Raw genomic sequence first — 15,489 nt, forward strand, 5'->3', positions numbered from 1 at the left:
CTCTTCAAAACTCTCTGCCTCTCAAAAAAAATAAAAATAAAAAATAAAATTATACCTACTTGATTTAATTGGACTTAATTTATAACCAAATTTGAAACGCACAGGCTGGGTACACCTACAACTGCGGCCCATATCATAGAGAGTTTGACTCGATCCGTAACAATTGTGGTCCAGACCATTAAACATAGATACGTCTTGAGCCAAATCCAAATATTAAATGGTCAAAATTTCAGTCTAACTCTAGAACGCCCAAAGCTGGTTCAAGTCGGACCGAGACCCAATTCAACCCACTAGCAGCCCTTCAAAGGTTGTGCTTAGAAGAGCCAAACATAAGGTCCATAGACCTGGTAAGCTGTGTTTTCTAGATATACACCGGAGTTGTCGTCAGTAAATTCCCTTTACAAACGCATGAATCATCTATGGGATCCATCTTGGCTTGATCAAGTTCAAATTTGATAGTATATGGGAGAGCAAACATACGATCTGCATTGTCCCATAGAAACTAAGAATCCGATCAATTTCAACTTCATTGAAATTTGATGGACATTCGCGCGCGATGATAAATACCTCATCCTTGTTCAAGCATGTAAGCAGAACGGGCCCATGTATGCTTGTTGGATGTGATGGTACTGAGCCCCAGGTATATTTCATTTCAGCCCAGGCCTGGCTCAAGATTGGGCCTTCTATGCAAAAATGTAAGCAGAACGGGCCCATGTATGCTTGTTGGATGTGATGGTACTGAGCCCGAGGTATGTTTCATTTCAGCCCAGGCCTGGCTCAAGATTGGGCCTTCTATGCAAAACCACCCATCTGCATGCTCTAAAACAACGGCCCATCGTCTATTCATATCAGCATCTCACTGTGAATGCATGCACTCCATTTGTTCAACATGTACACTCTTATTGTTACCGATGATACTCTTAATCTGCATAAGCAAAGAGAAGTACTTATTATTATTTTTTTATTATTTTTTTATTTTTTTTACATCGGCGACTCACACACAATGGATGTGAGTGTAGCCCATAAAGTCAAAAAGAAGTAAAAAATGCAAGAGAGATCGAACAAAATCATGTCTCTCCCAAATAACACTTCCGGAGTGATAGGCCGCATAAGATGCCACCTAATCCGCAGCATTGTTAGCCTCCCTGTACACATGAGAAGCCCAGGAGGCAGTGCATTTACTTAAGAGATTGCGAATGTCGTGAAGCAATCGCAACCCTTCGGCAAACCGCCCGGAACTCTATATCTTCTCTATCACCGTGGCGGAATCCCCCTCAAGAATAATGTGGGCCGCACCCAGCATCCATCTTGCATAGAAAATGCCCTCTTTGGACCTCGGCCCCAGCGATGGTGTGATTGAAGATGCGCCGACTCCCGGCCGCCACTAATTTGGCCTCCTGATCTCTGATGATAAATCCAGCACCGCTACATCCACCCGCCGTAATACTGCCGTCGAAGTTCACCTTGAGAAAACTAGGAAGTGGGGGCTCCCAAAAGACGAGCATAATTTGGACTCTATAAGAGTGGAAGATAAATTTCTCCACCTCCTGACAAGAAAGAAATATATTTAAAAATAGGATTTGACCAACTGATGAGACTTTGCTACTTACATAATCTATTCTTGTTGATATTCATGAATAATTCCCTGAACGATAGAGAATATTTGCAGCACTCGGATTTAACATATAATAATAAAAGCAATGTCAAGGAAGCTTATGATCCGAATCAAAACAGGCACACTACTTGTATCCTAAACTGTAAGGGTAGTGAGATGGGGCATCGAATTCCTCGATCGACATCATCGATCATGACGTAGGAATTCCCCAAATCCGGAAGCTCAGTATCTTCCTGTTGCTAGTTGACATTAATGAGAGAGAATCGCCCCCCTCATCCATCAGACATAGTTTCAGAGTTACATGCTCAGAAGAATCTAAGCAGCTTCCACTGAGAACTTAGGAGGCCTGAGAAATATTCCTTTATAGCCTGTACGCACTATGGTTGTGCAATTTGCGGACACGGTGATGCCCCCTCTAGGGTTCCATGCACTCATAAGATTTGTGATTTGCTAGGCCCATCTTGCGCTGGGTTGGGTTGAGATCGATTCCCTAGAATCACTCCTAAGAATCCAATTGCATCGGTTATTTCCACCTTTGTTCTTCACTAAAGAGTATTCCAATGGCAATCTTGCGTGTGCGATGCTAATGTCAAACTTCAATTCATACTTCTTCTCGCATGCATCACACGTATGCCAAAGGTTCCATGCACTCATAAGATTTGTGATTTGCTAGCTCCATCTTGTGCTGGGTTGAGTTCGATTCGCTAGAATCACTTCTAAGAATCCAATTGCATTGGTTATTTCCACCTTTGTTCTTAAGTAAAGAGTATTCCAATGGCAATCTTGCGTGTGATGCTAATGTCATAATTCAATTCATACTTCTTCTCACCGTTGTGCCGGTTTATACCCACCAGAGGATGTGAGTAGAGCTCATGCGAAATAGAATAAGATGTCATATTTACTTGTGAGAAGTATATGTATGCTTGTATGCATAAAGCATCCAACTTATTTGGAGAACCCAACAAATTATTTCTTCAATTTCCATAAGACCTACAGACTTTTTAACAAAAATGAACGAATAATATAATAAAGAAATCGATCAATCTAATAGATGGAACCCCCATTTTTTTTTTTTTTTGGTAAAACGGGCAACTCATACTACTCGGATACGAACACACCCAACAGAATCTGCATACAAAAGGTCCCGGAATGCTCCAGGCACGTCATCCCCACCAACCCAAAAGGTGCCTCCTGAGTGGCTCGCAACATACGCCGCCACCCAGTCTGCCGCCCCATTCGCCTCACGATATACATGCATAACCTGAAAGGAAAACCCCTCACTCACCATCAACCATATATCACGAAGTAAAGGGTGAACTCCTCCATCACTATGAGGGCCCTTCCGAATCCAACTAATTACGGTGGCTGAACCCCCATCCAAAGAAACTATTTGCTTTAAAAATGTCAGTGGGATGGGTTCTGCTATAAGAAGAAAATTACCCTCGGGTCCAATCTAAATATCGACACAGCCATGTTCCTAGTCCTAAGACCACCTTTCCATTTAATATTAATGGACACTCGGCAATGGCCAATTTGAATTGGAAGGTTGATATTTGCGGACTGGACGACTACTGGCTTTGCCTCGTCGAAATGATTGCTTCCACGCCAAAATCCAAATTGTTGAGGGGAATTGAATTCTGCGGACCGGACTAGTGGCTGGCCTTCTAGAAATGATTGCTTTCACACCAAAATCCAAATTGTTCAGGGGAACACCAATTGAATATTATGCCTTATTAAATATCAGAAAAGCTGGTCCATTCGCTTTGTCTAAGAAAAGTTGCCTAGGGAAAAGAAAAAAAGAAGACAAAACCACGCCTATGTTTCATTTTACCAAAGCTGAAGATGCATGGACTCTCCACCAAACTTCCAGGCCTACCCAAACTTACGTGGAATGGCGCCAAGATACTCTATGATCGAAGTGGTGGTGTTCGCCTCTTTGGCCAATAGGGATACGACACGTCCGCATGCTCAAGATTCCCATGGCATTCACAAGTGGCATCCTAAGATACTTTCGTGCCATTGTCTCGGGAAAAAAAAGGATACCTCCTCGGCACCTCATTCTTATTCATCTTATAGTATGGCGAAGCCTAAGCGTGACATGAAGAAGCAAAGGAGGAATCTAGGTGATGTCATGAATCAATTGGAGGGGGTGCGTTTCAGACTTTGATCTCTTTTTAAGGGTTTAGCAGGCCGCATCGTGGAGGCTACGTACTCACCTCTGTGCCCTTGGTGGTTGAGGGGCCCCGCCGTCAAAAACAATTACTTTCTACGTAGATGGTGTGCGAGAAGGAAGTTGGGTTGTTAGAAAAAGCACAGGATGACGTTGGTGGGACAATTTGGTCCTATCCATATATAATTCAAGCTTCAAGCCATACCACGGCAATGGAACTTGAATGCTATAATTCAAGCTTCAAGCCATACCACTGCAATGGAACTTGAATGCTATAATTCAAGCTTCAAGTCATACTATCAGCGTTAACGAGTTTGACTCGTTTTAGATGACACAAATGCAAGAAATGGTTATGATGGAGGAAATAGTGCACCTCAACCGTGGACCAGACCGACTTCGTTGATCTTAGATGTAAATCAAGGTGAACGACTTCGGTCTCAACTGAGGAGAATATTCAGCGTGCGTCAATAAAAGCTAACGACTTTAACAACCGACAGTTCTGCCAGCCCACAATCATGGCAGCACCATGCCCCGCGTCAGGCCTGCATCGCAAGCTGCCCACGCGGACTGACCCTCACGCTGCAGCAGTATCACCGGCCATTGCTCAACTATCATTATATACCATGTCGGCTCAAGTAACGACAAAACTTGCTTTCCTATATAAAGGGGCAACTCGAAAGGCCTGAGATACGTATGCAATATTACTCATAGAAATCATATTCCGATGAAATCCTCTCCTTTCCATACTATTGTTTTGCTGTTCTGATTTAGACATCGGAGGGTTTTCTGCCGGAAATGCTCCGACAAGCGGACTTCTTGCAGGCTACCCAGTGGAGGAGACAAGCACTCAACGCCTCAACCAGCTTGTTCACCTCGTCTTTAACTAATCTTAACGTCGTTGGAGCTGTACTCCCGCCTTGATCAAACGCCTTGATCAAAATTTGGTAGCAACAAGTTAGAAGACGAGAAAGAGAATCCTTCAACATTATTATATACAAAGAACTTGTGGGAAAGCCCTTACGGTTGACGCGTGTCATAAAAATATATTGAAGTCGCGTGCACTATCCTGCAGTTTGTTTTTAACAGTAAAATAATTATAAGCGGCTCATCAAATATCCAATCTTCGATAGTAAAATCCTTGTGATATAATATTTTTTTTAGAGTGACACCACATAACAAAGAAAATTAGAGTCCAATAGGATATTGGATTTTGTGACATATCTAGAAAGAACGAAAATTGCCACCAAGATGGTAGCCTAGTGGTAAGGGAGCGATAATTCCGCCCAAGTTGTCCGGATTCGAAACGCGCGGGCATCAATTAAATTAAGAGATCGGATGCCCCATGCCCGGATGGCTTGCTGGCGGTTATGCTTTCCTTTCACTTGTACCAAGGTGGCGCTGAGGTAGCGTACCCACACGTGAGGTGATAAGCCCACGGGTCGGGGAAAGCATATGAAAACTGCGACCTGTATCGAACATGCTCTGGTGGAAGGGGGGCCCAATGGGGGCTGTTATGCGGGTGGGCTGGTCCCTCCCCCTCCCCTCCTTTACATTTACGAAAAAAAAAAAAAAAAACGGAAATCTACATCTTTTTGACCGTCCAATTGCGGACCAAGTGTTTGAATCGAAGGAAATATAATTACATCAAGAAAAGTACAGACAAAACGGACCCATTAGAATGTTTGCGTGCAAGAGTGAGAGCACGATAAACGGGTCAAAAGCCATTGTCTCTGCAATGATGGACACAAAGTGCCCGCCATTGGGTGGATGTCCTGCCGATCTTCCAATAATAGACCAGTTAGGCCGATCAATTATTTTTTGCATGCTAGCTCGCATGGGCGCGCGTACAAAAGTTGCAAATATATTCGAGAGATGGTCCGTTGCCCGCGTGTCACCCCCACTAGACAAAGAATCTAGGGTGGAATCCAATTTGCCAGCAAAATCTTCCCATTTGGTCCTGTTCTTTTTCCACGACTTCATCACGCAACTGACGTGATTCACAGCGGCTCCCCCAAACTTAGGGATTCTTAACCTTCCAAGCACCCATCAATCATCTCTTCCATCCGGCCTCCTCCTCGTGATATAATATACGTGAGCTTCTCGATGTCCTGAGGGCTGAGAAGTGTTTTCTTTTTCCTTCCTTTTTTTTTTTTCCTTTTTTTTTCCCGAATCTATTATTGGATTGCACAATAGCGGTTTTGAGATTTATATAGATTCATCCTCCTTCATATGAATCCACTGTTGGATGGATCACATAATGGCTATTTTGAGATCTGTGCTGGTGAATGAAGAAGAAAGTTTGAAGTTCTTTGAGATTTGTACAGAATGCGATCCAATGGTGAAAAAAAACTAATGATTCCTTCACCTGAAAAGATACAAAACTGAACCCAACATCACAATTAGCTGTTGCCTAGTGCTAGTGGCCGTGGGGCAAGCGTGGGAGGTATCCCACCAGGGACCTGAGAGAGAATATCTTAGGCGACCCATAATGTGGAATCCAACAACCTTAAAATATTCTCCCAACTAGATTAGGTTCTCTTCCTTCACTCAGCTGACATGATCCCTTTTTTTTTGAGGTAAAAAAATGACATTATGTTGGAAAAATAGAAAATTCAAAGACTAAAAGTATGATGCCTGACAATTCATACTTTTCAATAAGCAACATCAATATGAATAAGCATTCCATAACAATTAAGCACAATAAATGTGGTGATGACGAGGGCTATTCTTTCCACTTTTAGAGCACTGAGTGCGTAGAATTTTGCTACTAAAAGTATTATGAACAACATCATTCATAATAGAATCTAAAAGCCACATCTCCAAAACCTCGCAAATTTGTCAAAAATGTGGACTACCATACAAGTTTGAAATGTTTACAGGTGGAATCATTGGATCTGTTGCTGGAAATTGGACCCGGGGGCTGCCGCGAAGCCAGGGGAAGAAGGAGCTCCGCTGCCGGAAGGGCGGACGGCGGTGCGCCGGCCGGTGACGTCCTCCTGGAGGGGTGTAAGTCCTGCAAAAAAGCCGGTGGCCAGGCCTCCCGGCGCCGGCCCTCCGATGCTTAAGTCAGAGGGGGCAGATATGTGGAGAGAGCAAGGAAGAGAGTATATGGAGAAGACAGCCGGAATATTTGAATAAGATGAAGAACATGAAGAGGGTGATATCCTCTATTGTGTCTGTGCTGTTTACTTCTTTTTACCCGGTCCAGGAGGGTTCTGTCCCGGGGCCCCCTCCCTTTCCCTCCAGGTTTTCTTTTATAGAAGGATTTTTGTTACCTGGGAGGTGACAGGAGGTTTGTCCTTTTGTGTGATAATTGGGCACGATTTGGCCCATTAATGGCGTAGTGGAAAACGGGACCGAATCGGACCGGAATCAGAGAGTTGTCACGGTCGATCGGACCTGTTGGAGTGGTTGAACCGCCGGCTATGGTGGGCCTGGGGTCCGTGGATGGTAAGTGCATTTATTACCAAATGAACCGGCGGTCAGGGAGAGCCATACGCTCTGATGGTTCAGTGATCCGGAGATCGTCTTGGGCCGTGCTCATTAAATGACTGGGTGCATCGGAGACTTGAGGGAGTCTCATGCATTAATGGCAGGTCATGCCGAATACCTGCAGAGATCTTATGCCTTGATGGCTCGGAGATAGTGGCAGGCTATAGTAGAGTCGCGTGTATAGCCGCCGGACCTTTCGAGAAAGCTTGGCGGGGAGGAGTATTAGTCGCCCAGAGGGGCGCCCTGTGGCGAGGTTGCTTCAAGTACTCCTGGTCGGCGCCCTTTGGGCGAGCACCTCCTAGCCGAGCGCCTCTATTTGGCGCTCTCCAGTCAGCGCTTTCTAGTTGAGCGCTTCTCTGGTCGGCGTCCGCTGGTCGGCTGTTCCTATCCGAACATCTCTACTCGGTTATTTTGATTGGGCGCCTCTTGGCGCTCTCTCTGGTCGGCGCCCTTTAGTCGAGCGTCTTCCTGGTCGGCTCTTTCTAGCGTTGGTTGGTCCGAGCGCCTCTTGGCGCTCCGGTCGGCACTCTTGGGCCGAGCATCTTTTCAGATTGGTGCTCTCTAGCCGAGCACCCCTCTGGTTGGTACTCTCTGGTCGGCACCCTTTGGCCGAGCCCCTTTCTGGTCGGCGCTTTTTGGCCGAGCGCCTCCGTAGTGGTATGACTTTGGGGTTTTTCCCCCAACAGGACCATTTGCTGATCTGGGAATGGCATTTCTCATCTCAGAGCTAAGCACAAACAGCTCGAAGACAGAAGGCTTTGGGCAAGCAGCAGTATAATTTTTTAAAAAATTTATTTTTTGTGAAAAAAAAGTAACCTTCCATATGAAGTTAAGATTTTTAAATTTTTATACACTTAAACTAAATCTAATTCTATGCTATCAAATTATATTTTGATAAACAACTATATATGTAATAATTTTTAGTATAATCAAAAACACAAATTTAGAATGTTGGAAAAGTATTTTGTTTAAAAACTACTATATCTTTATTAGAATAAATTACACTCAATTTGAACAAGCCTTCAAATACAAATATTTTTCCAACACATGATATTTGATAGCTCAAGGATCAGATAGCATCCATTCCCACGCCTTTCCCTCTTCAGTGAGAATCTGATTTCCTCCATAGGGATGGAGTGCCCAAAGCAAGGATGAAGCAGTTGCCAATTATAATTAAGTCAGTGGAGACGTTTCCAAGACTATTGGAGAGTTTTTATTAACAGGGTGTCAAGAGTTTGGCAAGCAGCCTGTGCGGGGGAAAGAGACTCTAGAGAGGTCCCTCCTCTGCCGAGCCATCATTATTTAAATTTAATGAGTAATGTGCTCTATATATACGTCTCTTCCTCTCTGCGAGAGTTTGCATCCACTGGCTAAAGCTCGCAGCAATGCTGTGATTCTCCTTGTAACGTCCCATTGACGAGCAGGTTACCTACTTCCTTTTCATTCACCCTTTTATGTGCGAAACCAAGTCCTTATGACAATTTCATCCGTTAGTACAAGGATGGACATAGAACTGCAAAGAGTATTTTATAAAAAGATGGATTTTCTTCCTCCCAACGGGAGAGAGAGAGAGAGAGAGAGAGTATCTATAATCTATTCTACTGGAAGCATTTAAAAATAAGAAATAGCATATTTCGATAGTCTCCCACGAATGCAATAAGTGGATATAGAAATAAATAATATTTTTCTGCCAGTATGCTAAAATACATACTAAAGCATTCTTATATGTTAAGAATATTTCTTATTGAGTATAACCAACACGTAGTAAAAATTAATAGATTTTAATATTTAGATCTTGCAAAATGTGGTCTAATATCATTTCGAGCGTATATTTTATGCCCATTTAATGGATAGGTTGGTGACAATAATGATTTAAATAAAACAAAAATCAAAAGTGACTTACGAAGAGATCAATTCACGGAGCACAACTAGCTAGTGGATATGACAATAGCCGTTAGAAAAAGCTTTTCAAAACATAGCTGTTTAAGTAATGGCACCATTTCTATGATGAGACTCCTACAAAACTCCAAAAGGTTGTAGCAGGCTGCAATACTTTTTCTTTTTTTAAAAAAAAAATGCCATACAATTCCTTTTGAATGCAGTCTCTTTGGTATCCTTGTTGCTTTATCGTTTTTGTTTCTTTACAAATTATTGAAATAATGCATGGAATTTGATATTAGATATAGCATTGGCACAAAACTTTTGCTTTTCCCTCTTTTATTTTCACTCTTTTTGAAATCAATAAATCTTATTTTTCAATCCACCCCAAAATTAATTTTTTATAAATATTTTGAATTTAAAAAATACAAAGAAAAGGGTTCCATTAGATAGGGGGCTCATTCTAGTTTATTTTTATGTGGAGGTCCTTAAAAATAAAAGTGGAGAAAAAAAGAAAAGCAATGACAAACGGCCTCATCTAACTCTTTTTGCAAACCCCAAGCATGATGCTTCTTCATGCCTCAGAAATATATATATATATATATATATATATATATATATATATATATATATATATATATATATATATATATATATATATATATATATATATATATATATATATATATATATATATAATGTTATAAAAATGAGCAACCCTCAAAGCCAAGAAAACTCTTGTTGGATAGGATTTTTACACGTAAGCAATTGGGAGTGATTGCTGGTGAAAAGCCATTTATGGAAGGATTTGGCCTTCCCCAAACCAATCCCGCCCCGCAGCAAAGTAATGAAGAAATTTCAGTGGGAGGGCTGCTTAGCGATGCTTTAGCATTGCCCTCAAACGAGAATGTTTTAACATTTCACATCATGAAAACATTATGAGGACCAATTTGTGATGACACAAGGACTATAAGATGATCACTCATCTTTATAATCAGATATCAAAATAGACCATCGCGGTTGTAATGATCGTTCCTTAATTGAATGTTTCTGTTTTCAAGGGCGACCTCAAGTTAGTTCTCTTAGGACATATACCTTCTTGATAACACTAGATGCCTCCTCAGAGCGTATCTAACGTGGCTGCCGAACGACATATCTATGTGATATATTCGGAAGATGACCGAATATACTTATGTGAGATATTCGGAAGATGACCAAACTTTTTCGATCCACAAGTTAAGAGAATTGATATTGATCAACAAACTTTTTGCAAAAAGACAAAGTACTGAGGTTACAAAATAAAACAAAATATTTTCTTAATTCTCCACTTTTTAGAAAACACTTATCATTCATTATAGAAATACTGCAAAAGATGAGATACAATTGATTTCATCATTTGCAAATTTGTATTTTTGATAAAAAACAAGATGCAGGTCTAGTCACAAACTAAATAACGGCCTAAAACTTATCATAACCTTAGAAAACCATGCCTTTCAATTAGCATACGTCAAATTAGCCATTCTACTAGAAAATCCTTCATCGACATGAGTTCAAGATCAGCCATATGCAGTAGTTTGGAAATCAAGTTAGAATTGCCTCTCTTAAATATAAAGAATGGGTGAAAGAACATTGGATCACCAACTAATCTCCTAATCTTTAGAAGGTAATGGTTGCATGAAGTGGAGAGATTAGAATATTATTGATCCATCCTACCATGATGATCGACTGCAAATTTGTTATTCTTAGAAAGATTTTCTGTTATTGCTACCACATATTATCATGTCTTTAGCCCCTTTCTTGTTCAGATATCAATTCATGCCTTGCTTGCATAATGATATTACAAATATTGTATAAATTTTAAATATTAATTTCAGAATTTATGAAAAGCTAGTATTAAAATTTAAATCTCAAGTGATATGACCAAAGTCACAATTAAATTTGATGCACTATTTATATGGACTCCAAATATATATTGTATATATAATATATTGTATATTGTAGTGTTACCAATATATATAAATATATGTATATATATTCTAATTACCAGACCAAAAGCATGATTGGGTATGTTGTGGCATGGGTGCGACCAAGAGTATAAAGATATTATTCATATATGCACGTGGAAGTTGCAAATAGCTGAATAGTTTTTTATTAATCTATTTTTGTTCAAAAATTTCCTTCATTGCTTGTTAAATAATTTTGACAAGAGAAAATAAAAATTAAAATAAATTGCAAAAATCTTTCTGAGATCAGCAGTAAATTATATTTGCACTTAATAGTATGAAAAAGCTATGCTTACTCTTCTGAAGTTTATTTTTATCCAGTACTTAACTCATAACTTAATCGAACATTAGTCAAACCATTAACTTTTAATGGAACCCAAATGCCACATTAATTTTTTTTTAATAACCAAAATAACTTTATAAAATTTTTCTATGGTTTACGTTTATTACACCTACACCCACTATTTTGTAAAACTTACAATTACATCCAATCAAAATGATAGCATTAGTGAAATCGTTTATCTATCGTAAAAACTCAAAATTATCTCCATAAAAAAATAAAGCTTTTCTTTCACTTTTTCGACTCTCCGATCTTTTTAAATTTTTCGTCTTTTAAGAGTCTTCTTCTCTTTGAGATTGAGCGGCTAGGATTTCTTTCTCGTTTTGCCACCTCACTATAAACGTTCCTTTCTTACAAGCTACCGGCGACAAGCTTCCTTCCGAACGAACATCCTTAATTTCTAACCAACATATGGCAACGAGCATCCTTTCTAATCAAATTTCGTAATCGCTTCCCCGGCGACTATATCATAGAGATTTCGGATGCCGATGTGTCATTTGCTGATTTTGAGTTCTAATTGTCTAATACCGTAGATATGATTTCTTAATATTGACGCCACGGATGAGAATTCCTATGTTTACATATAGAATTATGATAAATCTCGCAATATGTCATCAAAAAGATCCACATCTGTTTGTTTCTTTTTGGAGGATGCATCAATTGCGGTTCCATGGTCTGGCTTGGACCATAAAGAGGCTGGCTCAAGCGACAGAACTCTTGATACTAGTTTCTTGTAGTACAAAATTTTAGAGGTATCTACTTGCGTGAGAGATATAGATTGCTTTTTTCTTGGTGCATAGCTCTTTTTTAATGATTCATCAAGATCAAGCTTCAGACCCATGGTACCTCATGGTTGTTCTCCTCAGATGGATATTATATCACTTAAGACTAGTTTAGTCATTTTCTAATTTTTTATAGTATGATATTTAGGTTTCATTTAAGTTAAGTTATGGGTTAAAGTGTTGGATAAAAATAAATCTGCGAGGGATAAGTATAAGGAGTATTTGTAAGTTACTCATTATTGAGGGATAATTTGATTTTTTTTTACATGAGATAAACGGATTCACTAATGCCGTTAATTTAATTATATCCATGCATAAATTTTATAAATTATTGAATATAAGTGTAATAAACAAATTTTTTTTAAAAAATATAATTTATTCTGAAAATTATGCAACGCACGCACACCGCCTGTATGCCATTCCCTGTCTTGGTAGGATGCACCGTACCATGTGACGGGATCTGGAACGGAGCATCGTTAGCCAAGGAAACCCTTGGCCGCAGCATCTTCTCCTTTTCTAACGGAGTACGCACCGCACGCATCAGGTTGACCGACCGCGTTGTATCATATCGTCTTGCCCAGGCCGTGCTATATTTACCCGGAAATAAACCCAAGGGGCTGCAAACCGGCCTTCCACCGGACCGCCAAGGGCAAAGCTGGAGTTTCAGCTGCAAGAAACTAAGGAAGAGAAACCCAAACCTCCTGAAGCGCAAAAACATCCGGTTTACGCCATTTTCAGCCCTCGGCAAGGCTTTGGTAAGATGTGAAGCGGCGGCGGCGGAAGATCACATGAATTTCTTCCACGTGTATCTCTCGCGGCCAGAAGCTTAAGTAAGTCATCCGTGTTTATAATTAGGTATATTTATTAGTCAAAGCACAAGTCATGGGCAATATTTTTTGCTAAAGTCCTAAATTATCTTAAACACTTTTATCTTCTTATAGTTAGTTTAAGTATGGATGATTTCGAGCAAGACTATATTATATTTATATGTCTAAGCACTATTTATTGACGTTAAAGAGGAAAAAAAAACCTTTCCTGCTATCTTGGAGCATGTCATTTAGACCAACTTAGTCATCCACTTGACATATTTGTTATCAAAGTACTTCAAGCATAGTGAGCACTAGCTGTTATATCACTAAATCAAGGCTTGCCTTAGTAATTATACCGCCTTAGTAATTATACCTATTTGTTTGGTTCGAGATGGTGCATTCTTGTGTATTGAGACCTCAATAATTACAATCCAAATAAACCTCCTCCTTTTTTTTTTCTCTCAAAGGAATAAAGAACACATTGGCTATTATAGCAAAAGCCATCTTAGCCTCGCTGTTCAATTTGCAAGGAAAGGTAGATTCGTGTCTTCATCAAAATGTTCTATAGTGATGGTGAAATAAAGATTTTTGTTTAACTTCATCTAAATTAATCAGTTTACAAGGACAAATTATGCATTCTAATCTTTTTCCCCTAAAACAAGTACAAATGAAGCGAAACAAAAAGGCCAAGGTATGGGATCAAGAATTAAAGAACATTGTAAAAGATCTTAAGTTATTTTCTATATTAATTTGCCTATAATATCATTATGCTTCTCATACAATAGACATTTCAAAAAGGAAAATTAGACTAATACAAATTGCAACATATTTTTATCTAAGTAATTCTTTTACTTTAGGGTTTAGTTATTTAGTTTAGTCCTCGAGAAACGCAAAACCTATATTTTATTGTATTGGGAACCATCTCTTACCAAAATTTGAGCTCACTTTCTAATTACCGTGTTTAAGTTGACTTTACTTGCACTCTCTCCTTTCTTGAAACACTACTTTGGAGTAATGAAGATCCTAGTCTTCCATTTAATTTAATTTACATAAAAGTTCATTCATTTAAACCTTAATTTATATTGGTGGTGTGAATTGAATAGAACCAAGAGGACAAAGAAGAAGAGGATGGATCAATTACTCAGAAATTAATCATATTATGTTAAATCACTAGGTCTTACGTTCTTAAGTTTATCATAATGATAAACTTGCATGATAGTGTGACCATTGCAGTCATTGTCGGCTATATGCATCTTATTATCGGCAATCTTTGTAAGAGATAGATCGCAGACTAGATACTGCTATCTGCTGGTAATTAATTCAACCATAAATGCTATATTGCATGGACGACAAACAGTGATATATCACGATAATAAGAAGTAGCCGATTAAACTATAAATGTCGCGGTGCACGAACAATAAAGAGCGAGCAAACATAATAACCATGTTTTCTTGATTCAATTGTGTATATCATGTTACATGAACGACATAAAGCTCCAAAACATGATAATTAGCTAGACATAGTCGATTGAACCATACATATCATGTACTATTATCGACAAAGTGCATTAAAATCTGATGACCAAATGCGACTGATTCCAACGTTACATATTGCGATGCATGAACGATAAAAATCTATATGGTTACCAGCCGTGCTACATCAAGGTGCGTATACTAACATGATCTAACCATATAATGTCACAGTGAATGATTTTTCAGTATTAATGCTCTCGATCTCGATTGCAATATTGCATATATTTTGCTACTTTGTTTAGCACAATCTTTAAGCCTCCCATGAAATTCTCCACTAATCAATTCACTATGAAACCTTCTAGAAAACATATAAATTAGCATTATTTATTTTCTAAGTATGCATTTATATATGCAAAGCATATGTACTAGTATGGTCTCTGCAAGAGAGGATATAACATTTATGTAATCTGGCTTGTTCCTGTAAATCTAGCTCCATCTTATGTCCATACGTTATGTAATAATTATAACATAAAAGATTTTAAAAAAAAAAGAAAAGAAAAAGGGAAAACCATGGAGGAGGCCAGCTGGCTCAACACTCGCTGGTTGCGAACCAAAAGGCGGTCTCTGCCCAAGGGCGACAAATACGGTTATCTGGCTCGTCGGTTGTGGGGTTAATGCGTGCCTTGGATGGTCGCGAGGAAGCGGTGTGCGGTCCACATAGCGGAGTTGATGCCGAGCGTACACGTGTCGGTCCCAAAACAAAAAGAAATTTCTCACCGGAGAAGTTTCGCAAGAATTATCGCGATATTTTGGCTGCTAACAAAAAAGGGGGAAATTCCCGTTGCGGTCTCGTGGCTCCTTTTGTGACATCGAGGCGGCGGTCTTCACTTTTCCTTTCTTTTCTTGCCCCATGGATTGTGCTCACCTC

This window comes from Phoenix dactylifera, chromosome 6 (assembly GCF_009389715.1).
Source record: "Phoenix dactylifera cultivar Barhee BC4 chromosome 6, palm_55x_up_171113_PBpolish2nd_filt_p, whole genome shotgun sequence".
NCBI classification, from domain to species: Eukaryota; Viridiplantae; Streptophyta; class Magnoliopsida; order Arecales; family Arecaceae; genus Phoenix; species Phoenix dactylifera.